This window comes from Anomalospiza imberbis, unplaced genomic scaffold (assembly GCF_031753505.1).
Source record: "Anomalospiza imberbis isolate Cuckoo-Finch-1a 21T00152 unplaced genomic scaffold, ASM3175350v1 scaffold_59, whole genome shotgun sequence".
NCBI classification, from domain to species: Eukaryota; Metazoa; Chordata; class Aves; order Passeriformes; family Viduidae; genus Anomalospiza; species Anomalospiza imberbis.
This window is the reverse complement of record NW_027100202.1, coordinates 599,646-624,126: the sequence shown is the minus strand read 5'-3', so window position 1 is coordinate 624,126 and position 24,481 is coordinate 599,646.

The following is a 24,481-nucleotide window of genomic DNA, read 5'->3' as shown; positions in this document are numbered from 1 at the left end:
CCACACTGGGCAGGTTTAGGGTGGGCTTCAGATCCCTTGCGGGGATCCCGAGCCTTTTCAGGTGGATTTTCAGCCCCTGTGGCTGATTTGAGGCCGAATCTGGTGGGGTTTAGGGGGGATTTCAGATCCCTTTGGGTGATTTTAGGTCCATATGGGTGAATCTTAATCTTGTGTGCATGATTTTAGGTCCCTTTTTTGTGATTTATGGTCCATTTAAGTAGTTTTTTTTTGCTTCTTTGGGCAATTTTAGGTCAAACCAAGCCATTAAGGTGATTTTAGGCCAAAGCAGGTACTTTCAGGGTGTATTTTAACTTCATTTGAGGGATTTAAGGGTGATTTTAAGCCATTTCATGTGTCTTTTAAAACATTTGAGGCAATTTTAGACCCCATTGTTTGGATTTTAGAGCCCTTTGGATACTTTTAATCCCATTTGGCTGATGTCAGGCCGAACCATGTGGATGTAGGTTGCATTTGATGCCCTTTTGGGTGATTTTAAACCAAACCGGGCTTTTTTAGGACAGCGCGTCCCCTTGGCCCCACTCCTTTCCCCTCACGGTTCCGCTCTTTCCTCGCCCCCTTTCCCCTCACGGTTCCGCCCTTTCCTCGCTCCTTTCCCCTCATGGTTCAGGATCCCGGAGCGGGGCAGGAGGAGGAGGGAGGGAGGAAGAGGCGCAGCGGCAGCAGGGAGCAGCCGGAGGAGAGGAGAGAAGGAATCGCGTGGCCCTGGCGCTGCCTGAGCTCGCAGCACCCCGGGAGCATCGCCCCCATCCCGCAGGTGTCCGGGGAGGGGGAGCTCGGCCCAAATATCCTGGGGGGTGCCTGGGTTTGGGGTTTTTTGCGGGGGATATTTGGAGCTGGCAGGGCTCCAAAGATCAGCCGTGGCGGGCCTTAGGGGGACATCATGGAGTCTTGAGTTCGGGAGTGGCTACACCCGGTATGAGACCAGTCACTCCCAGTATGAGCCTGGTTAAGGTCTTTCAGCTCCTGCCAAAGGTCTGACAGCTCCTAGTGAAGGTCTGACAGCTTCTGCTGAAGGTGTGACACTTCCTGGTGAAGGTGTGACAGCTCCTAGTGAAGGTCTGACAGCTCCTGGTGAAGTTATGAAACCTCCTAGTGAAGGTCGGACAGCTTCTGGTAAAAATCTGACAGCTCCTGCTGGAGGTCTGACAGCTCTTGCTGAAGCTGTGACAGCTCCTTCTGAAGGTGTGACGGCTCATCCTGGTGGTCTGACAGCTCCTGGTGAAGGTCTGACAGCTCCTACTGAAGGTCTGGCAGCTCCTGCTGAAGGTCTGACAGCTCTTTCTGAAGGTGTGACAGCTCCTGGTGAAAGACTGAAAGCTCCTCTTGAAGGTCTGGCAGCTTCTGGTGAAGGTGTGACAGCTCCTGGTGAAGGTCTGACAGCTCCTCCTAAATTCTGACCATTCCTGCCAAAGGTCTGACAACTCCTGCTGAAGGTCTGACAGCTCCTACTGAAGGTCTGACAGCTCCTGCTGAATTTGTGACAGCTCCTAGTGAAGGTGTGACAGCTCCTGGTTAAGGTGTGACAGGTCCTGCTGAAAGTGTGACAGCTCGTTCTGAAGGTCTGGCAGCTTCTGGTGAAGGTGTGACAGCTCCTGGTGAAGTTCTGACGGCTCCTGGTGAACATGTGAAAACTCCTGGTGAAGGTCTGACAGCTCCTGCTGAAGGTCTGACACCTCCTGGTGAATGTTCCACAGCTCCTGCTGAAGGTGTGACAGCTCCTGGTGAAAGTGTGACATCTCCAGGTGAATGTTTGACAGCTCCTGCTGAAGGTGTGACAGCTCCTGCTGGAGGTCTGACAGCTCCTTCTGATAATCTGACAGCTCCTGCTGAAGGTGTGACAGCTCCTGGTGAAGGTGGGACAACTCCTAGTGAAGTTGAGACAGCTCCTGCCGAAGTTCTGACAGCTCCTGCTGTCGGTCTGACAGGTCTTGTTTAGGTCTGATAGCTCCTCCTGAAGGTCAGAGAGCTCCTGGTGAAGGTGTGATAGCTTCTGGTGAAGGTCTGACATCTCCTGGTGAAGGTGTGACAGCTCCTGCTGGAGGTGGGACAGGTCTTGGTGAAGGTCTGACAGCTCCTGCTGAAGCTGTGACAGCTCCAGGTGAAGGTGTGACAGCTCCTAGTGAAGGTCTGACAGCTCCTGCTGAAGGTCGGAGAGCTCCTTTGAAGGTCTGACAGCTCCTGGTGAATGTCTGACAGCTTCTGGTGAAGGTCTGACAGCTCTCAGAGTGTCAAATTTACGTGGCTAGAGGGTGGTGTGCAGAAAGGAGACAGAGGAGTCCTGTAAAAGTCCCTTGATTGGCATAAAGGGAGAGCGTGCATCAGGCGTGTGTCCAACGCAGTCTCCCAATCACTTGGATCAAGTAGCCTTCTTTTCTTCTTTCCCGGCTGCATTTTCTTTCATTCCCTTTCCCCCTTGGCTGAGCTACTTGGAAGGTACTCGGGACTTCCCGATCTGCCCATCATGTCCCCCTCATTACGTGCCCTCTATAAAACACACGATCCACGATCATTTCAACTAGCTAAATCAATTGATATTTTTAGTGAGCTTTACTGATTGACATGGACTGCTCCTCAGCCAAGGCCATGCTAAACTCCTGAACTTAGGGAAGAAGAACAAAGACTTTATAGGGTTGTGAGAGACGAGGTGACATTTTGCTGAAGCCAAAAGATTATTAAGCTAAAGAATGAAAGCTGTTGGTTCTATGTGTTGTTGTTTGTGGTTTGGATATGTTCTGGTTGGTTTGTTGGGTGTTGCTGGAGAGGGGCGGGGTTGAAGCCCTGACTAAAAAGGAATTCAGATGATGGGGGAGTAGACAGAAAAGCAGGTGGTCAGGAGAGAATGGAAGTGCCCCAGTACCGAGCCAATGGGAAAGGGGACAGGGACTGCCCCAGCCGGGAAATGCCCGAAAATTTTCCACTTTGTTGGAAGGTGTGTGTGTTCTGCTCTCGGGAGGGACATGCAAATTCGGCTCGGCTGAATCGGTATGAATGAACAGTTGTTGCCCTCATTTTTAAAAGTGTTAAGTTTTCTTTTATAGTTCTTTTGAAAGTTTTAAAGTTCTCATAAAACTTTCTTAGCCTTCTGATAATGTTTACATATTTCTACTAAAGTTCTCATGCACTGTTCATGCAAATAATGATTGTTTTACATTCTTCTTTGTGGGAGGAGAAAATTAATAGACTGTTAGTTTGACCAGTGTGGTTACAGAAGTGGCAATTTCATCCTCCAATCTACTGCCACTTTTAGAATTCTATATATTGCAAAGTCAGAAATAAAATTAACTCTTTTTCTCTCTTGAACTCATCAAGCTTCTGTGTACTCCTTTGGTGCCAAATAGCAACAAAGTTTCTTTTTGCTTTGAAGACTTTGTCCCCATTTAATTGTGTCAAAAAGCCTGTTCATTTCTAACAGGATTATAAATATTAAGTTCTTCACCCAGGGCAGATTTAAAGCCCAAACTCCCATGTCACGTCCCCCAGACTTCTGGAACATCGCCAGAGCTCCCCCAAACCCTCCTGTCAGCCCCTGGAAACGCCCCAGAGACCTCCCAATCCCTGTTTCAACCCCGCAGCTGCCTGTAACTCCCCCAGACCCCACCCCAGCTGCCCATAACTTCCCCAAAGCCCCCCCAAGCCCCATATCACATTCCCTGACCTCAAACAAACCCTTATTCTCCCCCCTGCCCCCCTGCAATTTCACTCACACACGGCCATGGCCTGAGGGGACACGCTGGTGGTCTTCAGGTGGGAGCTGGCCAGGGCATCCTGACCAAAGACCTGCGGAGCTTCAGCCTTTGCAGGGGAGGCTGGCAGCAGCTGCACCCCCAAAACAGCCCCTGCAGCCCCCTCAGCCATGCAGCTGCACTGCTGGATGACTGGCTCTACGTGTCTGGAGGTGCAGGGGGGGCTCGGGGCATCCTAGGGTGGGCTGGTGGGATTTTCAAGAGGCTACAGGGCCAAGGGGCCTGGAGGATCTGGAAGTGCTGGGGGAATTTGGGGAAAGGGGAGGTTGGAGGGTTTTGGAGAGCTGTGTCATGACTGGCTCTATGTGTTTGGAAGTGGGAAGGCGTATCAGGGGGTCCGGGGCAATTTCTCGGGGGGCTTTGCAGGGACTATAGTGGCTGGGGGAGCTTCAGGGCATCTTGGGGGTGTGGGAGCATTTTGGAATGAGAGGGGATACAGGAGGGCTGGGGGAAAACGTGTTCTATGTCTTTAGAAGTGGGGAGGGGACTGGGGGCTGATTTTGGAGCCTCCACTGATTACTGGGTGCCCCCCTCCAGCAAAGGGCCAAGGCTGTTTTCTCCTCCCATCTGGGAGGGGGGGTGAGCTTTGAGGATCCCATCTTCAGTCGGGGGGGTCCCTTTGTCACTGAAACTGTGTGAAAATGAAACATCTCCAACAGCAAATTCAGGGTTAGAGAATCAAAGGCGTTACTTTATACTGGTCAGGACGTGCAACAGAAATCATTGCATCTACACATTGCCCGGGTGTGCAGCCAGCAACACACGGGCAGGAGGACACAGATGGCGCTTCCTGGCTGGGAGAGGGCTTGTGGCCATCTCCAGGCACCGGTCTGACAGGGATCCCCGCAGCTCCGGCCCTGCACAGCTACTCTGTCGCCAGCACAAAGGCTTCAGCAGAACCAGCAAAGGCCAAGGGGCTACTTTTCCCTTCCCCACTGCTGGCCTGGGCCGCTTGCTGAGCACAAGGACCCGTTTTCCCCTCTACCCCTGTGCTCTGCAGACCCTGGGCAGCAAATGAAAGATTTGGGAGTCTGTCTATTACAACATATCCTACATTTATATGCTAAGGAAAAAGGAAAATAAGGAAAGAACAATGTTGAACAAATCAAACATTGCTTCTGGCTCAGGTGGCCCCAGCAGACAGAGCTTCTGGGATCAGCTCTCTGCAGAGCTCCAGCAGTGCAGCCAGCCGAGCCCTGACAGACGAGGCCGCGTCCTCCATGCCCTGTGGAGCTGATCACGCAGGCTGTCGAAGATGGAATATCGAGCTCTCTCTACTGCCTGGAGGACGTACAGTGTTTGAATTGCCAGGCTTCCGACGGCGACGCTGATGTCATCTGCCATGCCTTCAAGGGCTGAAAGAGAGAGGAACAGAGCCATGGTCAGTTCCCGGATCTGAGGGGACCCGAGGAGACCCCCGTTCCAGGGCCGTGCCAGCCGGCTCTAGCCATGGCCAGCAGGGAGCAGGGACCAACAGGATCAGCCCGAAGCTGCTGGCCACGAATCCCCCAGGTGGCCCTGACGTCTCTGTGTGCTCTGCCCACACCGCCCCTCGTCCGCACAGGGAGCAGAGCCCTCGGCAGCCGGGGCAGGGCTTGCAGCTCCCCCGCCAGCCCCCGCTGACAGCCCGCTGCCCTCACTCACCCTCACAGATGAGCTGGAGCTCTTCCTTCTTCCCCCTGAGGTGCTGCCCGGCCATCCCTGTGAACACAGAGCCTGTCACGGCCCAGCGGCACAGCTCCCTGCCAGCGGCGCTGCCAGCCCTGTGGCCACACGGCCTCCTGGCCCGGCAGGGCTCAGCCCGGGCCCTTGCCGCACGCTGCCGGCCCAGGGCACGGCTGCGAGAGGGCGGCAGCAGCGCCGAGGCCAGGCGGGGCTCCACGGCGCCGGGCCCGGATGGCGCTGCCGGGGCAGCAGCCGGGGCTGGGGCCGAGCTGCGGCGGGGCGGGGAGGGAAGGGGAGCCCGGGCTCACGGCTCACCGATGAACCTGATGGCCTCCTCTCGCAGGGACTGCTGCGGGCTGTCCAGGTACTGCAGGGCCCGGCGCAGGTGCTCGGCCGCTCGGCTCCTGTCGTCGGCCAGCTGCAGAGAGCGGCAGGAGGGAAGGGTTGGCGCGGGCTCAGCCCCTGTGCCGGGCGCTCCCTGCGCCCAGCCCCGGCCTCCCCTGCCCGCACAGCCCTGAGGCGCGGCCAGCAGCCGCGGGCGCCGGGCTCTGGAGGGGGCAGAGGGGCGGCTGCTGCCCCGGGAGCCGCGGCGCCGCCCCGCCCCGCGGCCCCGCCGGGCCGGGGCTCCATCGGCCCCGGCTCGGGCCCACGGGAGCCTGGAGAAGAGCCCGCGCAGCCTCTGGGTGCAGCAGCGGGCAGGGGCACAGCTGCCAGCCCACACACTGAGCACCGCGCTCAGGGGGCTTCTCCAGCCTGAGGCTGGCACTTCCAGGCCGTCCTTACCAGGCACTCGGTGAACTTCCACAGCTTCTTGTTCTTCACCAGTTTTTGAAGATCCCTCCTCTTCAGGAACTCAGCCACACAAAGCAGCGTTTCCTGAGAAACCTGGAGAGCAGCAGAGATGCGGAGATGGCCCCACAGCCCAGGGCGCAGGACCTGTGTCCCTGTGTCCCTGTGCCAAGGCCTGGAGGAGGCTGCAGCCCACGAGGCGCTAGGGCAGGAGGCAGCTGAGCCCCCTCCCAGGGGGACAGCAGCAGCCCATGAGTCCTCACCTGTGCCACATGCTGATTCTCATCATGGCAGTGGAAGAAGAGTGGCAGCAGGCTCTGGCGCACGTGTGTCTTCAGGGCCTTCTCTTCCTTTTCCAGTGGAAGAGACACCAATGTTTGGAAGAGCAGTATGGAGAGCAGCTGCACATGGCTATTGTCCTGTATGAAAGGAAGAAAAAAAGACCTCAGCATCGGCTGCACGGGGCTCAGCTTGGCTCAGGCCTGCAAATCCACAGGGCACAAAGTGTCCAGGCAGCAGTCAGTGGCCGTGGCTGGGGGCAGCGAGCCTTACGTGGTCAAAGAGTGGCAGGAGCGCCTCAACCAGCTGCAGTGCGATGGGGCTGGGTATCAGCATGGCCTTGTCCCAGAAGATAAAGCTGAGGAGCCTGACTGTCATGCTGACTATCTCTCCATCTGCGTCCCACAGGAGCTCCACAAGACTTTCAGTCAGGCTCCACATTTTTTCGCTCTGTGCGGAACACAAGTTTGTGAAACGCCATCCTGTTGCCGCAGGGCCTAGGGGCCAAAGGGCTGTTCCGAAGCACTTGGGCAGTTGAACCAGGAGGCAGGAGAGCTGGGAGCAGCTGCCCCAGCGCCCAAAGCCCAGCCAAGCCCAAGCGACTGCATTCCCAAGCGCAGCCTCAGCCGCTGCCCCCTTCTCACCATCAAGGGATCATCGATGAGCACAAGAAGGGCCCTGAGCGCCAGGCGACGCCTCTCCCTGCACTCGCTCCGCAGGTGCCTTGACAAGATTTGCAGGATTCTCTTAGCACCGCGTTCACTCAAGTTCAGGCACTCAAGAACCTGAAAGGCACAGGGCAGTGACAGGGGACCTGGCCGGCAAGAGCCCGGAACAGCACAGGGCTGGGCCCAGGCAGCAGCGCAGGGCGCGGGCACCGTCCCAGGCAGTTGCGGCTACGAGAGGGCAGAGAGCTGGGAGGCAGCTGAGCGAGGCAGCGCTGGCCATCAGGCTCACCTCCACAAGGAACGCCAGGGCGGGCAGTTCCCAGCGTGGCTCCTGTGTGCTGAGCAGCCGGAGCAGGTCGCGAGCGATCCTTGAGCACAAGGGGATGGAGACACAGGACATCTCCCTGGCAGGAGAAAAAGAAACCAAGACTTTGGGCCGGGGGACAAACCTCTCCCAGGACTGACTCACAGAGGTCTGGCCTTTCCCCAGCATCCTGTAAGGGCCCTGGGCTATTTGGGAGGTGGCTCCTTGTGGGCCCCCTCCTCTCCCAGCCTTTTCCAGTCGGCTTGGCTGTTCCTCGGTGACAAGGCCCTCTGGCCCACGACCACGGGGACTGTGTGGGGCACCCTGGGCACTGAGCACAAATGTCAGAGGCAGTGGGGAGAAGGGGGTCTCACCTGGCCAGCAGACCCACGGCATAGTGGTGGGTGTCAGCACACAGCAGCGTGTCCCAGCCACACTTGCGTTCTATTGCCACCACCACATCCTCGTGCTGCATTTGGCAGAGCAGGGACTTCAGGGTCCGCACTGCAAACCTGCATGCAGAGCAAAGCCCAGGTCACGCTGGGAGCACTGGCTCCTGCCCTGGGCACCTGGCAGGGACAGGAGGACTGGCATGGAGCACCTGTTGGGGTTGGTGGCAAGGCCGTATTGCTGCTGGCATCCCTTCCAGAAGGTATCGACCTCCGCTGGCACATCCAACGTGCTGAAGAACACTTGGAAGAGCAGATGCACAAAGAGGCGGGGGAAATACACGGTCACTACATGTGGGACACAGGGCATCTGGAGGATCTTCCACATCACCACAGTTGCCTGCAAAGGACAGAGCAGCCCGAGACAGTGCTCAGTGCCGAGGTGTCCGTGTGGCAGGGCCCGAGCATGGGAGGGAGAGGCCCGGAGAGACACAGGGGGAGCACCGGGCCTGGTGGCCCTGAAGCTGCCCCGAGGCCAGGTTTCAGCCCAGCGCCTGAGGCAGGGAGATGCAGTGGGGGAAGGAGGATGCAGAGCTGCTGGACAGGTGGCCTTGGGGCCAGCAAAGGCCAGTGTCAGAAACTCACAGCCAGGACAAAGACACCCGTTTTGTCCCCATCGGAGGTGCACGTGCTGTGCTCTGGCCAGCTCCCCAGCACATCGAGGAGTATCAGCTGCGCCGGCTCCGCAGTCCTGGGCGAGCACATGATGCTCTTCCACATGGTCAAAGCAGCTCTGTGGGGTCAGAGCTCTGTCTCAGAGGAGTCTGGGACACAGCACCGTGGCCTGGGCGGCAGCGGGGAGCTGAGCTGGCTGCCAGCCCTGCCTCTGCCCACTGCCCCTCGCCAGCAGCACCCAGACAGCCCAGCCCTGTGGGGACAGGTCCCTGAGGGCCAGCGAGGAAGCATGGCAGAAGGCTCGGGGGCTGACGTGCCAGGGCTGGCAAAGGGAGCAGCCAGAGGGCCCTGGAACTCTCTGTTGGTCAGACACCTGGGACAGGCTGTATAGGCTGATGGGCTGGGGAGCCCTGAGCCCTCTGGGCAGGTGGGCCCCATACCTGTCACAGGATGGGGCCACACGCAGGAGCGTCATTACTACGTCAGCAGGCTGCTCTTTGGTGAGATCCAGCAGGGCCCTGTTCAGCCTGTGCTCAGCAAACTGATTGGCCATGAGCCACTGGTGGATGTACCTCACCATGGCAGGCACCTGGAGAAGGCACGGGGAGACTTGGAAAGCTGCCAGAGGGAGGAATGTCCCCAGCTTCCCCAGAGAAGTGCTTCCCTTGCCACCCCACTGCCATGGCCCTCAAAGCCAGGGATGTTCCACAGAATGCTCCAAGCGCGGTGCTCGGCTGAGCAGTGACAGCAGGCCCAGCCCAGGTGGGGATGGCTGCAGGTACCTGCGCTGTTCTGCGGAAGAGGCCACGGGTGCGTTCCTGCTCTTGTGTGCGCTGCACGGCTGCATCTGGCAAAGAGCGAGCGCAGCCTGAGCTGAGGGGCTGCGGGCGAGGCCGGAGAACACAGCCCAGCCCTGCGCTCCCCAGGTAGGAACAGCCCCGGGATGTCCCAAGGGATGGAGCACGGCTCTGGGGTGTCTGTCCTGGCCCCTATTCCGTCCTGTCCATGGGCATGTCCCCAGGGGATGGGATGGGATGGGATGGGATGGGATGGGATGGGATGGGATGGGATGGGATGGGATGGGATGCAATGGGATGCAATAGGATGCAATGGGATGGGATGTGGCCAAGCTGGCTGCAGCCACCAGCCCTGCAGCCCAGCAGCCCAGCTCTGCCACTCACCCTCCTGCAGAGGCTTGAACCGCACCACCTCTTCAGTCTCCTGTGCTGGGCCAGCTCCAGGGCCTTCTTCCTCTTCCTCCACCCAGGCCAGCTTGGGCACTCTCGGGGATCTCTGCTCCATGTCAGTGACTGGATTTGTGACGACTCACAGGAGAGATGTCTCAGAAATCTCCGAGTCAGCAAGGCCTGCAGTCGTGCCTGGAAGGCACCTTCAAGAGAGAAGCCTCAGGAAGGCTACAGGACAGCAAGTCCTGCACTCTGGTCTCGAGGGCTCCTTGCCACAAGGACAGGAGACTCCTGTCAAGGATTGTGGTCTGGCCTCGAGGGCACTGGTGGCAGGGATGGGAGATGCCTCTGGGGCACCAAGTCCCACGGTCTGCCCTCGAGGACACCTGCAGAAGAGAAGCCTTGGGAAGGCCACGGGTCACCAAGTCCTGTGGTCTGGCCTCGAGGTCAGCTGCAGGAATAGCACCTCGGAAAAGCTCTGGGTCAGACACGAACAAGTGTGCTGTGCGGGGGCTCCTCACGGCACCGCTCTGTCCCGTCCTGTCCCGTCGCGTGCTCCGAGCACTGTGGTGTGGCCTTGTCACCACCAGCTCCTATGTCGCCCCGTGTCACAAAGGGCCCTTGGACACGCTGTCCTGTTCCATGCCACGGTGACCATGCTGCACCTTGTCACAAAGGGCCCCTGCACACACTGCCCCCTGCCCTGGGACCACCCCCAGCCCACCCAAAGTGGCTCAGGTTGGAAGGAATCCCTCACCCCAAGTGTCTAAGACACCCCGACAGGATCTTTAGGAACGGCTCAAACCATCAGCAAACGCTGCCCTGCTCTGCGGGCTCAGGGCAGCAGAAGGAGGCCCCAGGGCTGCCGACGCAGCTGCGCTGGGAAGGGCATGGGGCCTTCCACAGAAGCTGGCACGGCCTCCTTGGGACACGTCCTGGCTGGTGGCCATCCTAAGCGTGGCCGTGTGACACAGACGAGGAACGTGTGGGCCAGGGCAGGAATGCTGCTCTGACCCCTTGCGCCCGGGGAGCGCTGACATCAGCAGGTGTGGCAGGGTCCCTGCCCAAGCAGACCTGCCACCCCCGAGCCCTGGCAGCACCAGTGCCTGTCTCCTGCCCCAGAGACCTGTGCCCGTGGGGGGCTTCTGTGCCAGAGGGAGCCAAAGCCCACGTGCATTGGGGGCTGCGCTCCTGCCTGCAGGGGCTGTTGGCAGGAGCACCTGGAGCAACTGCTGGCAACACTTGGGTCTCTGTCAGAAGCTCTTACTCCATGCTGAAATTATCTTCTCATTGAAGTTATTGCCTTCAGCACAAAACCACCTCAGCGGCGAAGGCACAGAAGAATCTGGCAAGTAAGAATCCTCAGTTCAGGAATGCTTTACTTCCCATTGCTCGACTCAAGTAGTTCCAAAAAGTTGCAAACTTCCCAAATTAATTGGGATGGCCTGAGGAGGTGAAGATTTGTAATTTTGCTTCCCATCTCAAAGCAGCAACTCATTTGCCTTAACTTCATCCACTGAGGGTCACTTTTCAGAACATAACACTACACAAAAAAAGGGCAAAAAACAAGGGCCATGCTTTGGTTTTCTAGGAAGGGATGATAATATCCTAATTCTCTTAAGGAATAAAAGCTCTCAAGAAATGAGAGTCCACTCAGTGGTACAAAAGTAGCCCAAAGAAATGAGTAGATTACAAAAGGGCTAATCCTCCCCCTGGTACAGATTTCTAAGTGGCCAGTAAAGTACAGCTCTCCCCTCTTGTTCCCTGCAGGAGAATCAGGACCATGAAGAGGAAAAGTCACAGATATTCTTTCTGCCCTCCCTAACCAAAGCTGTGCCAAAGCACAGATGCTGCCTTCAAACTGACTCAAATTCCAGCCTAGACCTCTCACCTTCCAGACAATACCTTCTCCAACACCCCCCCAACACCAACCCCCCCAGACTCCCACACAGAAGCCCTCAACACCCCGCCAGGAGCCCCAGCTGTCCCCGTCCCTCCGCAGAGCTTTCCCACCCTCCAGCAGACGCCCTGGTTCCCTGCAGGTGCCGTGGGATGGCACTCAGGAGGATCTGCTCCAAGGCCTTCCCCTGGAGCACGCTCAGGCTGCCAGGCCTATGGATCCTGGATCATCCTTCCCACCGAGCCTTCCCGTGCACGGCTGTTCCATTTGCACCTTTGCGCTCAGCTCGGACTTCTCCACTTCACCAGGAGTGCTGGGAAAGGATGGAGAGCAGCCGGGCAAGCTCTTTCTCCAGCTCCCTCTTTACCCTTGGGGAGGGAGAACATTCCACAGGAAAGCAACTGGTGCCACAAGAAGCGGGTGGCCTCAGGCACCTTTGGGGATGAAACAAGGCCTTTGTTTGACATAAGTAAGCACAAGCAATGCACATGAGTAAACAACTAATTAGCACAGACATACCTAAGTACTTAGCACCAGTTAGCATAAGAAGAACCTGGTGGCCTAACTTGACATGAGAGTGACCTGACAAAAAGCTTTAGACACAGTCTACCAGAAGAACTAAGGGCAAGTGTGGAATCAGCCCTGTGCAGGGAAGCTGTGAGGAAGACTTTGTGCTGCTTTGGGGCATCGAGACCGCTCCTGGCCAGCGCCTGGAAATCAGCTTCAAGTTTGGGAATCTGACACCATGTATTTCTAACCACCTGCCTATCAAATCACCACAGCCGTGTAAAGAAGGACGGTATGTTTGATACATTCCTACATCAACCCACTTAAATTTATATGTGGCAGAGAAACATTTTAGTGGGTGCAGACCCCTGCCCTCCCGCCAGGTCAATAAAAGGGCTTTTGGTAGACCATACATTTGGCTGCCGATTTGTTTGAACGAGGGAGACCCCTCAGGACTGCTGTATCCTGAGGGAACATCATTGGCCTTGGCCTGTAGGCACCTGCGCAAGCTTAAAATCAGCTGCCTCAGCTTCCAGGACCTCTCTTGGCCAGCATCCTGACGTGGATGCAGGACTGCTGTGAGGCACTGCTGGGACCCAGCGGGACAGGACCGGCTGTCTCGTGTCCACGCAGCACCCCTCACACAGCCAGGGCCATCCCAAAACCAGACAAACACTCACGTGTCAGCAGAGGGGAGCAAGGAGCACTGGGCTCCTCTCAGGGTATCTCAGCTGGGCTGGCTCCACAACATGCCCCCACTCTCAGGCCTGCTGATGCCCAGCTGCCAGAAATGCCTACCTTGTTCTCTCCAGGATGCACAGGGAGAGCCAATGAGCAGGACGCCTTGGGAGGCAAACCTTCCCAGCCTTTTCTGAGGCCAGGGACACACCAAGATCAGCCAAGACTCTCCACGCTGCCTGGCCCACACAGCCCAGCTCTGTGCTGGCTCTGGGCCACAGCAGCTTCCACTAAGCAAGAGGCAAATGCACATTGCCAAGAGTTGAAACACAGCAGACAGGGAAGAGGTGAAAAGTGTGTGTGTAAAGGCCTTTTAATTCACAGCTCTCAGAGAGAGCTCTGGGGCTCACGGCTGGACAGAGATGCTCCTGCTCACGCCTCTGTCCAAAGGGGGAACACACCCTGCTGCAGGTGCTTGGGTTGGTCTCTGCAGGTCCAGGCAGATGCCAAACCCGCTCTTCACAGCCTTCTCCCTTCCCTTGCCACTCTGCCACAGAGAGCCAAAGGGGGACCCTTGCACCTACCTCACTGGGAGCTCCCTGGGAAGCACTTTCCTTGAGAAGCAAGCCCTTTTCCTCCAAAGGCATTTCCCCAAATGAAGTTTTCTTGGGCAACACCAACACACTCTTAAGAAAAGCTGGAAAGGCTTAATGACTTCAGGTCCTTTCAGGACAGGCACTCCAGCTGTAGCTTGTATTCTCCCAAGTGTGTTTCAAGGTGGAGGTTCAGAGGGGCAGCCCCAGGCCCTCTACAAACACAAGCTGCCTGCTGCCTCTTCACCTGCCTCAACTCCTGCCTGCGGTCATGGCACCAAAACCAGGCTGTTCCAGCCAGAGCCCAGAGCCCTGTTCCCGCAGGCAGCTGTTGCCAGCACCTTCCAGGACTCTCCGCTGTGCATGCAGAGCTTTTCATGCCTGCTCCCAACAGGCTTTGGAAGGCAGAGCACAGCCTGGCTGGCTCTGCCACCAGCACAGCCCAAACACTGGTGGAGGAAGAAGCAGCAGGGGTTGTTTTGCGGCCATGCCCAAGAGAAACTGGAAGGGTGCCCTCCCTCTGGTCTCACTTGGTTGGCTTTCTGACTGGCTCTGAGCCTGGGGCTGCCATTGCTCAGTTGTGGGGACCAGAACCACACCCGGGATCCCGGCACTGCCTGACCGTGCTCCGGGCACTCTGTGCAGAGATAAACAGTGTGTATCAAGCTTAAAAGGGGCCTTGACCAAAAGGGCTGCTGGTAAGCTGCTCAGAGACATCTGGTGCACAGCTCAGTCCCTGTGTAAGTAAAGGTTTGGGGCTTGCAAGCAGTCGCCAACCAAGCATGGCCGGAGGGAGGGGGAAGGGTCCATTTGCCAATAGAGCGGCAGGAGGAAGGGATATTTACTGTTCAATTCTGTGACCACTAGTGATCCTGGGGGTGGGTCAAGTGAATCTGGACCTTAATGCTGTGATTCTACTTACTGCTATTGTGCGCTTGTGGTGTCTGGACATTGTGGTTAATGTAGGTGGGTTTTTGTGATTGTGTGAGTGAGTGCCTTTGTGGGCTCAGTTATACGAAGGAGGGGGCGAGTGAGTGAGTGTACCCATGGTGCGGGGCGGGGAGGCTCTGCCCACTAGTGAGGCGGCTAAGTGAGGCCCAGGGTGCCAGCTGGGAGGCTGTGTGGGCAGATAGCGTCCTGCGGGGAGGCAGCTGGGGAGAAGCAGAGCAAGCAAAGAAGTGTGGGTGAGGACACGTGGCATGTTTGAATGTGTTTGTGTAGATTGTGCATGTTTTAACTGTGGCTAGACGAACTGAGAGGATTCCACTGCCTCAGTGGTTCGGGTTTGACCCCTGGGAGTTTGTAAATCCAGTGAATCACTGGATAGATGAAGGGGATGAACGGGTTTATTTAGAGGGACTTTATTGGACCTCAGCTAATGGTAACATAAAGGTAATTTACATCATTTCTCTAGATTGGAAGCAACCCACTGTGGAGAATTTAGAAATTCACGAAGGAGTAAGTGGAATAGCCTGCCTTTGTGGGCAATTCTTGGGAGCCTTGGGCACCTCGAGAGACTGGCACCCTCCATGGACACTATTGCAGTGCGGAGTTTGTGAGAGGCGCTGGTATTGCTGTTCAGCAGGCGGCGGGGCATATGCTCTGAGTGTGGATGGATGTTTCCTAATTGAGCCCATTTTGAACCTCAGATTTTAAAGCTTGTGTGTGGAAAATCACATCTGGTACCTGTAACCTGGGGTTGCACATGGGAGGAGAATTGGGAAAGGACTGTGAGGCTTTGTGAAGAGAGTTTTGGGTGGAAATGAAAAGGAGAAGGAGATAATGGGAACTCACCAGAGCAAAGAAGTTCCCCGAGCTAGCTCTTTAGGGTGTATCTTAACCCACTGGAAAGAAGTCACCAGTAGGGGGGGATTGGAGAACAAGATTTAATCCAACACTGCATGCGGTGGTGGCCATTATACAGGCTGGAAGATTGAGCCAAGTGGCCACCGGCAGGAACTTTAGATTGTAATACCTTGTTGCAGTTAATGCGGTTTTTAAGACAGGAAGGAAGTAGGATGAGGTCTCTTATGCTGATATGTTTCTCACCTTATGAAATCATCTGGAATGGGAGAGGCACTGTGGGCTCAGCGCTCCCTCAGACCCACTGGTGTTAGCCCTTGAGAAGGAAAACAAAGGAAATAGAGGGCAAATTAAGCAATGTTGCTCAGCGTGCAGCATAGGACAGCCATGTACCAAATCAGATAAGGTCTACCGTGCTGCAGCTCAAGAACAAGATACAATAGATTTGCTGAAAGTGCCTCCTAGGAGACGGGAGGATGAGGATGAGGATGAGGTGGACTTTCCAAAAAAAGAGGATGCAGGCTTGGAAGGGACATCTACTCAAACCCACTCCCCTCCTGGCAGTCCGGTTTTGTCCAGAACCAGGAGACAAGCAGTGTTACAGGCCGCTCTGCGAGAGGCAGTGGGACCAGAAGGAGGGAGACTGATGGTTAAAGTACCATTCTCCACCCCTGATCTAGAGGCGTGGGAAAGGATTGCTAAAAATTACCACAGCAACCTGACACTTATTGCGAAGCATTTACGATATGTTATCAAACAACACAACCCAGATTGGAGAGACACCCAGGTATTACTGGATACTTTCACTGAAACAGAAAAGCAGCTGATCCTGAGAACAGCAGGGGCTTTGGCAGAGGATCACTGTAAAAGCCAGTGATTGGATGTAAGAGAATTTTTCCCTCTCCAAGGGACCCTAAATGGGATCCAAATATATCGGCAGAGTTACAGAGATTAGTAGAGTATCAAGATTGGATAGCACTGGGAGTGGAGAGAGCTATCCCAAACACCAAAAATTGGTCTGTCCTGTATTCTATTAAGCAGGGGCCTTCCGAGACTCCATCTGAGTTTCTAGAGTGTCTAAGGGATGCTATGCATCGCCATGCATCATTAGACCTGGGGTCTGAGATAGGAATTGTGGTACGGAGAATCACAAATGGGACATCTCGCCATGATCAATATGATCAAGTGAAGCCAATTTTATTGTACAGAGGCCTGTATTTATAATCAGTTCTGCTGTGCAAGAGTCTCTAGCTAATACATGATTGGTTAATCCTAGCTGTTTATGCGTCTAAAATTAAATGCTGGTTGGATCACCCGATTCTTCATGCGTCTTGCTTTGGTTGTCTGGCCCACCCTGAGTTCTCTTTTTTATTTTGCTGACAACTTTGCGGATTCCTCTGACTTCTTCTTTTCCTGTCGTCAAGGATTCACTGACCCTGTTTCTAGAACTGGTTCCTTTGTTACCAGAAGGCTGGACTGTGCATCTGCTGAATGTGTCCATTGTCCTGCAAAAAATCCTCAACAGGGGATGTTCTATTAGTTCCAGAAGCAGGGTGAAATCTATTAGGGTGGGATTTACAGGTGCAGTTAGACATTGGAGTACTGCCAGAGGAAGAAAAAATGGTGGTTAAACTTCTCCAATTAACAGAAGAGAATGAGGACAAAATTCATGAGATGGTGCAGGCAAAACCAAAAAATCAAGGTAAATTGAACATGAAACCTGTAGTAATAAAAACAGTTGATGAGAACCATCCAGTTCAGGTATGACAATACCCACTCTCCCTGGAAGGGAGACAAGGACTGCAGCTGGCCACCCAGGACCTACTTGAGTAGGGTGCCTTAGAACCATGTATGTCCCCCATAATACACCTGTATTACCAGTAAAGAAGTCTGATGGGACTTACAAGCTTGTCCAAGATTTAAGAGAAGTTAACAAAAGAACAGTGAATCAGTACCCAGTAGTGCCTAAGCCCTATACACTACTGAGTAATATCCCCCCAGCACACCAGTGGTTTAGTGTGACAGACCTAAAAGATGCCTTTTGGGCATGTCCACTGGCAGGAGAAAGTAGGGATATGTTTGCCTCTGAATGGGAGGACCCCGATTCAGGGAGAAAGCAACAGCTTCGGTGGACTAGGTTACCACAAGGGTTTTCCAAATCCCCAAACCAAACAATTCTCCATCAAACCTGAGATAAAGATCATCCAGTATGGAGACGATTTGCTTCTCTCAGGACGGGAAGAAAACAAAGTTCGAGAATCCACCATAGCATTGTTAAGTTTTCTGGGGAACCAAGGACTTTGAGTATCAAAAGGGAAACTCCAATTTGTAGAGAGGGAAGTAAAATGCCTAGGACGTGTGATTTGTCAAGGGAGCCAGTGGCTGAACCCTCAGAGAATTGCAGGGATTGCCTCACTCCCACGGCCAAAATCTAAGAGAGAAGTCAGAGGGCTTTTAGGCCTGTTGGGATAGTGTAGGCTATGGATTGAAGGATACATGCAGGCCATCAGGTTCTTGTTTGAAAAGTTAATAGAAGAAGAGATAAGGTGGGAAGAAGACGACAAGCAAATTTTGAAACTTTAAAGAAAAAGTTAGTCAGTGCAGCAGCACTGAGTCTTCCTGCCTTAGACAAACCCTTCTATCTGTTTGTGGATATAGAAAAAGGGGCAGCACATGGAGTGTTAGCCCAGGACCGGGGAGGATCCAGGAAACCAGTGGCCTGTTTATCAAAACTGCAAGACCCTGCCAGCTGGGGGTGGCCAACCTGTATTCAGGCGGTGGCAGCGAGCGCCCTACTCGTAGAAGAAAGCAAAAAATTAACCTCTGGGGGAAAATTGAAAATATATACCACTCACTCAGTAAGGAGTATCCTCAGCTAAAAGGCTGAGAAATGGCTCACTGATTCCCAAGTGCTAAAACATGAAGCCATCCTAATAGACAATGGATAATTAGAGTTAATTTTGAGTAACCAACTGAACCCTGCTGAGTTTTTACATGGAAATCCAGGTGAGGAATTAATATATAATTGCCTAGAGGTTATAAATTATCAAACTAAAGTAAGAGAGGACCTAACACATCAACCATTCCAAGGAGGGAAATGATTGTACATTGATGGATTTCCACAGGTAATCCGGGGACAATGGGTATCAGGATACATTATAGTAGATGAAGAGTTAGTGGCCCTAGAAAAAGGAAAGTTACCTTCCAACTGGTCAGCCCAAGCATGTGAGTTGTATGCCCTAAAGCAAACTCTGGAAATATTAGCACAGAAAAGAGGAACAATATATACAGACTCAAAATATGCTTTTGGAGTAGTGCATACCTATGGGAAAATCTGGGAAGAGTGTGGGCTATTAAATTCAACGGGGAAAGGAACTAAAAACTTATTTTAGAAGTGATAGAAACCTTACAAATACCAGAAGAAGTGGCAGTAGTATATGTTAAAGGACATAAAAAAGGGGTGACTCAAGAAGAACAAGGGAACCATTTAGCAGATTTAGACGCTAAGAATTCAGCCAAGTCAGGAACAGAAAAACTAATGATAGCATTAACCCCTATGAGAGAGATGGAAGAAGTCCCCGTATTCAGTGAGACAGAAGAGAAAGAATTCCTTAAAATAGGAGCTAAGAATGATAACAAAGGGAAGTGGAGATTAGCAGATGGGAGACAAATGTTGAATAAACTCCTTGCCAGGAAAATGTTAGAAGGCATACATGGAACAACACATTGGGGTACACAAGCGCTAAGTGATCAATTTCTAAGGGACTGGGGCTGCATTGGAATTTTTTTGGGATAGCTAAGCAAGTAACTGAAAGGTGTGTGATATGCCAACAAGTGAGTCAGAAAATCATGAGGAAAACACCCAGAGGAGGGCAAGAACTAGCCTTAAGACCCTATCAAAACATCCAAGTAGACTTTACTGAGCTTGCCCATGTACAACGGTGGAAGTTTTTACTAGTGATAGTAGGTAACTTGACTCACTGGGTAGAGGCGGTACCCACGGTTAAAGCCAATGCCAATGTTGTGAGTAAAACACTTCTAGAATCAATCATTCCCCAATATGGGATGGTGAACAGGATTGATTCAGACCAAGGAACTCATTTCACCTCTAAAATATTGCAAAAAGTTGTTCAAACCCTGGGAGTAAATGGGAATTACATACTCCATGGCATCCACAGAGTTCTGGTCACACTGAGAGGATGAATCAAACTCTTAAAAGAGCTCTAGTTGAGCTGATGACTGAAACCCACGTCATAGATAAAATGTCTCCCTTTGTCCTTATTAAAAATTAGAAACCAACCCCGGTCAGATCTGGGGGTGTCACCCTATGAAATGACATTTGGTTACCCTTTTTGACCTCACCCCAGAGCATTGCCATCTATGAGGAAGGGGAAGCCAATGCCAAGAAATATGTTATGTCTATAGGAGAAACCTTACAAGGGCTAAGACATAAAGAGGCAATTCCTCAAACTAACACCCTGGATTTCAGAATCCATAACGTTAATTCTGGGGATTGGATCAAGTAATGATCAAGTCATGGAGAGATCAGCCTCTAACTCCTCAGTGGGAAGGTCCCTTTCAGGTACTGTTCATCACCGAATCAGCCGTGTGAACTGCAGAGTGGGGATGGACTCATGCCAACAGATGGACTCATGCCAACAGTTAAAGTCCCGGTAGAAGAACCCAAAGAGTGAACTACAACATCCAGACTGGGTGAAACGAGATTGACTCTTAAGCAGAGACAGAAAGACAACCAGAAAGACACCAAGATGCCCAAAGTCAAGCTTCCACCAACCAGTTTGAGGACTGTCTTCCTGTGTTAATGGGTGAGAATTATCAGCATCTGTTGATGGGAAGTACACAAGGGTCCGTAAAAGGTGATGGGACAGCTTCTTTAAGAAAATAAGACAAAGGAAGCAGGGCAAGACCCCTTTGTTCACTACCAAGAAGACCCCATAGCCCTGCTGTGGGTAGCAACCCCGTAGGCATGGTAAGGTAGGGACAAAAGGCCATACTGGACCTCTGTAATTCCCCAACTGTCTTTGAATACAAAAGGGACTGGAGGGCGAGACCGAGCTGGCCTCTGGACCCCTAAGATACAATGACTATGGGTCGCAACTACATAGGCACGGTAGATGGGAGTCAGAGCCATACTGGACCTCTGTAAGGCCCTTTTGTCCATTCCAAATAAGTGTGTCTAAGGAAAACCTGAGATTTTTCTCCTGTTCCCACTGTCCTTGCCCACATCAACAGATGCTAGTATGACTCATTCAAGAGAGAGAGAATTTTTTTAATGTAATTGTTCAAGCAAAATGACTTATAGAAAAAGAAAAGGGGGTTTGTTATAGATGGGTAATCCTATTGTTGACTCTCACAATTAAGGGGTGAATATTAAGTATATGTTAAGAGAAGTTGTGTAGGTGTATAGTTATCTTTCCCCTCCCTCTTGCATTGTTATCACGGGATGCCCTCAGTAGTCAAGGCATTTGGGAGGGTCGGCTTGTTGCTATGGCAGCGCCTGATCTCCAGTCAAGCTGTAAGAAAGTGATCTCCACCACTGGACAGTGAAGAAGAAGTGGATTGACAAGACTTTGGGAGGGGCTAGAGGTATAAAAGACAGAGCATCCATTTTGTAGATGAGCACAGGGTGACTGAATGCTTTGCTTCTGGCACTGTATTTATTCTTTATTCACTCTTCTGTTGTATTTTGATAAGGTCGTAATAAACCATTTACATTTGTGAAAGTGAAAATAGTTTCTCACATGGGGTTAGGGAATGTGGGGCAAGGTGTCCACACTGGGTCAGACCTCAAGTTAAACTTCTCTGACCTGGCCAGACCTCTTTAGGAGCGGCCCTACATCAATATCAATCACAGAATGCTGCAATCACCTCTTCTCTAATGAGAACAGTAATAAAAGACACTCTTTAAAATAGGAATACATATTTCTTAGAAGCTCTTTGAAATATTTCTCCATAACTGTATAAGGAAACCTTCTTAATGAACTACATTAGAGCAGAGGGAAATCAAGGCAGAGCCATGGTTTGTCAGAAGTTGCTTGATCCTAATGAGCCCTGTGGTGCATTTGGAGCTGAGCCCTGGAAACTCAAGGCCTGAGAGGAGATTGCACAAACCTTTCCAGGAGTCAAAGTCAGAGGAAAAACCCAAAATGTCTCAAAGCATTAATGGGTGCCACTGAGGTCCATCCCAAACACAGGCTCCTCATGGACTCCTTGGAGGAGAGAACTGGAGGCCAGGATGGTAAAAAAAAAAGTCTCAGAAACTCAGTGTGGAAAGGAAAATCCAAAGTACCTTAAACTCCTTGAGTATCTCAAAACATCAATGAGCCCCACTGAGTGTCAGTACAAAGCTCTCAAGGGACACGTTAAAGCAGATAATTGGGGCCATGATTGCACAAACCTCTCACAGAGTCTGGATCAAAAGGGAAACACCAAGTACCTTAAAAGAACTGAAACATTAATGTGCCCCACTGAGTGTTGTTCCTGACAAAGCCTCTCCAGGGACTAATTACAGCAGATAATTGGAGGCCATGATTGCACAAAGCTCTCAGAGACTCCAAGGCAAAAGCCAAAGCCAAAGTCCTTTGAAAAACCTGCAGTCCCTGGGAGCATGAAGGAGCCCCCAGGGACATTCCTGAGCAAGGCTCCCCAGGGACTCCTTCCAGCAGATCCTTGAGGCCACTGGGATGTGGGCTAGGGGGGGATGCTGAGGGCAGGAAAAGGGGGTGACAGTGCCCAGCCTGGCTGGGGCTGTGCCAGGAGGCCCCAGCCTCAGGACAAGGTGTCTCCTCATGGCCCTTGGTGGCACAGATGCTGCTGTGCCCCAGGGCACCAACACTTGGCTTCTCTTTGTCCCCACCTGTCATCAGTGCCTCCAGTTCTCTGCTCTGCCTGGGGCCTGGGGACACTTTCTCAGTCGTGTCCCTCAGTGGAACCCATTAAAAGTCAAAGAAACTTTGGAGTTGGATTCTGTCTTGGAGTTCTGGAGAGGTTTCTGCAGCTCCCTCTCAGGGCCTGATGTTCAGGGCCTGAGCACAAAGCCCCAGAGGGTCATTAAAGTCCTTGTGCTGTGTCTGTGCTGCTGAGCTGGGCCGGGCTCCTGGCACAGAGGGTGATCCTGGTAACCAAGGAGAGCTTCAAAAGCACATTTCTCTGGATGAGCAGCTCTGCTCCCAGCCCAGCAGGGCTGGGGCACTGCCTGCAGCCAGCCCGGGCACAGCACAGAGGCACAGAGAGCTTCCATCAGTCAGGGCTGGGAAGGTGCTGAGAAGTGCCTGGGGCAGAATCAGTGCCAGCCCTTGGCACAGGAACCTCTGGCTGCAGGACAATGCAGCTGCAGCTCCTGGAGTGATCTCCTACAGCTGGAACATCCCAATGCCCACAGACCCTGTGAGTACATTCTCTGATCATCTCTTATGCAGAGCAGCCAGGGGTGCCCAGGGCTGTCCTGCAGAGCAGGGTCCTGCAGCTCAGGGCGCTGTGCTGGGCCAGGGACTCTGCTGCCTGCCAGGGACAGCTCTCAGCCGGCCCGGGGAGCTGCTCCCAGCGCTGGGGGACAAAATGTGGGTGGAAGGAGACAGCTGGAAAGGCTGGAAAGTGTTCTTCTTGTGTGGTGAGGATTCTGTATTGCTCAGGATTGCTCCCAGCATGACATTTACCTCCAGAACATTTCCAAGCATATTAAACAGGGAGCACAGCCAGTCATGGGCTACAAAATGGGAAAATCCTGCATTTTTAGTGTACTGATCTGTGTTGCCTGTATGGGAAATTGCACATAGATATTCATTTCTCAGTTCACCATGAGAAATATAAAAAAAATTGTCTCAGATCTGAATAAACCAGGCAGTGACAGAAACGAGCACAGGGCCCCTTAGAGGCAGCATCAGTGTTGCTTTTCCAGCCTCCTCAGGGTTGCTCTGACATTGCCATCAGAGCCTGCAGAGCCAGAGCTGCCCCTGGGCAGTGCCTGAGCTGGGAGGGGTCTGCAGGGCAGAGCTGAGCCCCCAGGGCTGGGCTGGGCTCTGGCAGCACTGGCAGGGCCCAGCCCTGGGCACAGGGGAGCAGCTGCTGGCAGGGCCAGCTCCAGGCAGCAGAGCCCTGGGCAGGCAGGGGGGGGAAGTGCCCCCAAGCTGTGCTGGGATATTTAAAGTCCTCTCCAAACCCAACTATTCCATGATTACTTTTATTACAGAACCCCATGTGCAGCCACAGCCAATGTCCAACAGCAGCTCCAACAGCCACTTCCTCCTGCTGGCACAGGCAGACGCGCGGCAGCTGCAGCTCCTGCATTTCTGCCTCTTCCTGGGCCTCTCCCTGGCTGCCCTCCTGGGCAACGGCCTCATCATCAGCGCCGTAGCCTGCGGCCACCACCTGCACTCGCCCATGTTCTTCTTCCTGCTCAACCTGGCCCTCAGCAACCTGGGCTCCATCTGCACCACTGTCCCCAAAGCCATGCACAATTCCCTCTGGGACACCAGCACCATCTCCTACATGGCATGTGCTGCACAGCTTTTTCTGATTATCTTCTTCCTTGGGACAGAGTTTTCCCTCCTGACCATCATGTGCTATGACCACTATGTGTCCATCTGCAAACTCCTGCACTACGGGACCCTCCTGGGCAGCAGAGCTTGTGCCCACATGGCAGCAGCTGCCTGGGCCAGTGCCTTTCTCAATTCGCTGCTGCACATGGCCAATACATTTTCCCTGCCCCTGTGCCATGGCACTGCCCAGGTCTTCTGTGAAATGCCCCAGATCCTCAAGCTCTCCTGCTCCAAATCCTACTTCAGGGAACTTTGGCTCATTGTGGTTAGTGGCTGTTTAGCTTTTGGCTCTTTTGTGTTCATTGTTTTCTCCTATGTGCAGATCTTCAGGGCCGTGCTGAGGATCCCCTCTGAGCAGGGACGGCACAAAGCTTTTTCCACCTGCCTCCCTCACCTGGCTGTGGTCTCCCTGTTCCTCACAACTGCCACATTTGCTCACCTGAAGCCCCCCTCCATCTCCTCACCATCCCTGGATCTGGCCTTGTCAGTTCTGTACTCGGTGGTGCCTCCAGCCCTGAACCCCCTCATCTACAGCCTGAGGAACCAGGAGCTCAAGTTTGCAGTGAGGAGACTGATGACTGGATGCTTTCAGGAACATTAAACTGCTGGCCAATTTCTGCAAATCACTTGTAATAAAAGTTATCTTTGATGCTTCTTGTTGGTTTCATTTTGGAGGTTCTTTTTCTTTGTTTTACATTTTAATGTTGTCCACAAAGAAATGT